Source organism: Procambarus clarkii, chromosome 11 (assembly GCF_040958095.1).
Source record: "Procambarus clarkii isolate CNS0578487 chromosome 11, FALCON_Pclarkii_2.0, whole genome shotgun sequence".
NCBI classification, from domain to species: Eukaryota; Metazoa; Arthropoda; class Malacostraca; order Decapoda; family Cambaridae; genus Procambarus; species Procambarus clarkii.
The window spans coordinates 17,465,343-17,470,342 of NC_091160.1; positions in this window are offsets into that span (position 1 = coordinate 17,465,343).

Genomic DNA, 5,000 nt, shown 5'->3' on the forward strand with positions numbered 1-5,000 from the left:
CTTAATTGAAATAGGAGTTCTCCAAAACTCATTTTCGTACTTTTAAGGTGAAGAAAAGAAGTGATTTACTATAGAGTGTATTACACTTATTTGTATAATTTGCACGACGTTTCGAACCTCCATGGTTCATTCTCAAGTGAACAGATCTTACAATACTAGTTGATTTTATACCCGCATTAGGTCAGGTGATAATACAATGAAGGTGAAAACATGGGGGGATACATAAGGGATAAACATAGGGGCTGCAGAAGGCTTATTGGCCCATACGATATCCATAAGCTAGAAGACAACAAAAAAGTCATCACCACTGACACACTTCAAGCTGAACTACTTGCAGAAGCAGGGAAAAAACGAGGAACATATTCATCTACAATCTTAACCCCACGACTCAAAGAAGCAGCGAAACAACTAAAAAATCTGAAAGACGTAACAATAAGAAAAGCCGACAAAACAGCAGCATATGTATTGATTCCTACCCATGAATACATGAACAAAATTAGCGACATCCTAAGTGACGACTCCAAATTTCAACGAATCACGAGGAACCCCGTAGAAGACCTTAAGCGGAAAGTAAACAAAACAATTACAGCAATCAACGCAAAGAAAGGTAGTGTGCATTTCAATAAACTTCAAGGCGACTATGGCTTAGGATATGCCTACGGCAATGTTAAGACGCATAAACCAGGTAACCCACTACGCCCTATAATCAGCCAAATACCAACCCCAACTTATCACCTGGCAAAGAAACTCAATGAACTCCTAACTCCATACACTCCAAGTAAGTTTAGTCTACAATCATCAGCAGATTTCCTAGAATTGATCAAATCTACCCAGCCCGATGGAATCATCGCTTCCCTGGACGTTGAATCCCTTTTTACCAACGTCCCAGTCGACACAACCATAGGAATGATACTGGACAGAGTATACAGAGACGAGAGCACCCCCAAATTAGACATACCTGAGCCACACTTGAAAAGTCTTCTCGAAGCATGTACAAAGGAAGCCCCTTTCATCAGTCCACAAGGAGACATGTATTTACAAATAGACGGAGTAGCAATGGGCTCCCCCTTAGGAGTTTTATTTGCTAATTTTTATATGGGAACCATCGAAGATAGGGTCTTCAGTAGCAGACAAAAACCAACTGTATACTGCCGTTATGTAGATGACATATTCGTAATAGTAAAAGACTCAGATGAACTAATTGACCTAAAAAGACACCTAGAGAGAGAGTCAGTACTCCGATTTACACATGAAAATAGTGAAAATAACAGTCTGCCATTCTTGGATGTACTAATAACAAAAACAGGAACCTCTTTAAGCACCAACGTATATACCAAGCCCACCAACATAGGATTATGCCTGAACGGTAGAAGTGAGTGCCCCCAAAGATACAAAGCCAGTGTTCTCAATGCTTATATTCGTCGAGCGCTTACCCACTGCTCTGAATGGAGCAACGTGAGTAGAGAGTTTGAAAGAGTAACTCAGGTATTGGTGAACAACGGATATAGCAACGCGGAAATAAACGCTGCTATAAGAAGACACTTGGACCGTTGGTATAATTCAGAACCTAGAACAGAAACCACAACACCCCCAATAAAATTATATTACAAATCAACCATGCACAGTGAACATATAAAAGAGGAAAGAATAATGAAAGAAATAATCCGTAAAGGAGTAAAAAGCACTACTCCTAACCAAAACATAAACCTGATAATATTCTACAAAACCAAGAAGACTTCCGAACTCCTTATCAAAAACAGCCCGAAGCCGACGGAGAACCCTCTACAGCAGTCAAGCGTTGTATACATGTACACTTGCCCCCACGAAGGATGTAACCTTCAATGTAAGTACATAGGTATGACGTCGACCAAGCTGACGAGGCGTTTGACATGCCATCTTCAATCTGGTGCCCCTAGGAATCACATGAGACAAGCCCATGACATTACTCTAACAAGAGAAATGTTGAACAAGAATACTTGCATAATAGACAAAACCCAAGATTCAAGAAGATTACAAATTCTTGAGGCAATTCACATAAGAATAGAGCGACCTACCATGAACACCCAAATCACGGAACTATTTACTCTACCCACCATGAGAGTAAGGACAAGACAAGAACATATCGATGCCAACACAGAAGACAATGTCCAACATAACAGGCCAATTACACTGGATTAATCTTTGTGTTTAGATAGGAGATGCCTCGTATGGGCCAATAAGCCTTCTGCAGCCCCTATGTTTATCCCTTATGTATCCCCCCATGTTTTCACCTTCATTGTATTATCACCTGACCTAATGCGGGTATAAAATCAACTAGTATTGTAAGATCTGTTCACTTGAGAATGAACCATGGAGGTTCGAAACGTCGTGCAAATTATACAAATAAGTGTAATACACTCTATAGTAAATCACTTCTTTTCTTCACCTTAAAAGTACGAAAATGAGTTTTGGAGAACTCCTATTTCAATTAAGCCCTGATGCTAAGAAAATAGTTAGAGGGATAGAAGCCCTAAACCAGAAAATAATAAATACAGAATATGCGGTCATATTCAATGAAACATATATATATATATATATATATATATATATATATATATATATATATATATATATATATATATATATATATATATATATATACAGTATATATAATAGGAGACTATGAAAGGGCACCTAAACCCCCCCCCCCCCCCCTTCCGGTATTTTTCGAATTCGGATAACTAGTGGGCACCTAGAGGTGCAAACAACGTTGATATGATATTGAATAAACAATAAACATTGATAAATACTATCCTATGCAAATTTTGCTCGATGGGAAACTATCGGCCACAAAGCAACAACAATAACAAAGTTGTCAAATCATACAGACGTGAATCGGCTACACAAAGGAACTAATGAAAGGCATCGCTGTAAAAGTCGTATAATTGAACGTGATACATAATAGTATACCAGCCACATCTTTATTATTCCCAAGTAGCTGATCACAGAGTTGAACCATAATGTGTGACACCCATAAAAGAAACGGACAAATTCAATATATATAGAGAGAGAATACGTAAGTAGCGTATTAAAACAATGAATTCATTATTTGAGTCCCAAATATAAAAAGATTCAAGTCAACGCTTACAACAGTGCAGGAGATGCCGGCACAGTGTTACTCATTGTGCCATCATATATATACATATATATATATATATATATATATATATATATATATATATATATATATATATATATATATATATATATATATATATCTATCTATCTATATATATATATATATATATATATATATATATATATATATATATATATATATATATATATATGTCGTACCTAGTAGCCAGAACGCACTTCTCAGCCTACTATGCAAGGCCCGATTTGCCTAATAAGCCAAGTTTTCCTGAATTAATATATTTTCTCTAATTTTTTTCTTATGAAATGATAAAGCTACCCATTTCATTATGTATGAGGTCAATTTTGCTTTATTGTAGTTAAAATTAACGTAGATATATGACCGAACCTAATCAACCCTATCTAACCTAACCTAACCTATTTTTAAAGGTTAGGTTGGGTTAGGTAACCGAAAAAGGTAGGTTAGGTTAGGTTAGGTAGGTTAGGTCGTCGAAAAAACATTAATTCATGAAAACGTGGCTTATTAGGCAAATTGGGCATTGCATAGTAGGCTGAGAAGTGCGTTCTGGCTACTAGGTACGACATATATATATATATATATATATATATATATATATATATATATATATATATATATATATATATATATATATATACTGTATATTTTTTAAATAACAAAAATCACTTGCCTGTTAAGCAAATTGAGCCTTGCATACTAGGCCAAGTAGTGCGTTCTGGCTATTAAGTATGACTATATAACATACATATTCATATATATATATATATATATATATATATATATATATATATACATATATATATATATATATATATATATATATATATATATATATATATATATATATATATATGAATATAACATATATATATATATATATATATATATAAATATATATATATATATATATATATTAGGTTAGGTAGGGTTGGTTAGGTTCGGTCATATATCTACGTTATTTTTAACTCCAATAAAAAATAATTGACCTCATACATAATGAAATGGGTAGATTTATCATTTCATAAGAAAAAAATTAGAGAAAATATAATAATTCAGTAAAACTTGGCTTATTAGGCAAATCGGGCCTTGCATAGTAGGCTGAGAAGTGCGTTCTGGCTACTAGGTACGACATATATATATATATATATATATGTCGTACCTAGTAGCCAGAACTCACTTTTCAGCCTACTATTCAAGGCCCGATTTGCCTAATAAGCCAAGTTTTCCTGAATTAATATATTTACTATAATTTTTTTCTTATGAAATGATAAAGCAACCCTTTTCTCTATGTATGAGGTCAATTTTTTTTTATTGGAGTTTAAATTAACGTAGATATATGACCGAACCTAACCAACCCTACCTAACCTAACCTAACCTATATTTATAGGTAAGGTTAGGTTAGGTAGCCAAAAAAAGCTAGGTTTGGTTAGGTTAGGTAGGTTAGGTAGACGAAAAAACATTAATTCATGAAAACTTGGCTTATTAGGCAAATCGGGCCTTGAATAGTAGGCTGAGAAGTGCGTTCTGGCTATTAGGTACGACATATATATATATATATATATATATATATATATATATATATATATATATATATATATATATATGTCGTACCTTGTAGCCAGAACACACTTGTCAGCCTACTATGCAAGGCCCGATTTGCCTAATAAGCCAAGTTTTCATGAATTAATTGCTTTTCGACTACCTAACCTAACCTAACTTTTTCGGCTACCTAACCTAACCTAACCTATAAAGATAGGTTAGGTAGGGTTGGTTAGGTTCGGTCATATATCTACGTTAATTTTAACTCCAATAAAAAAAATTGACCTCATACATAATGAAATGGGTA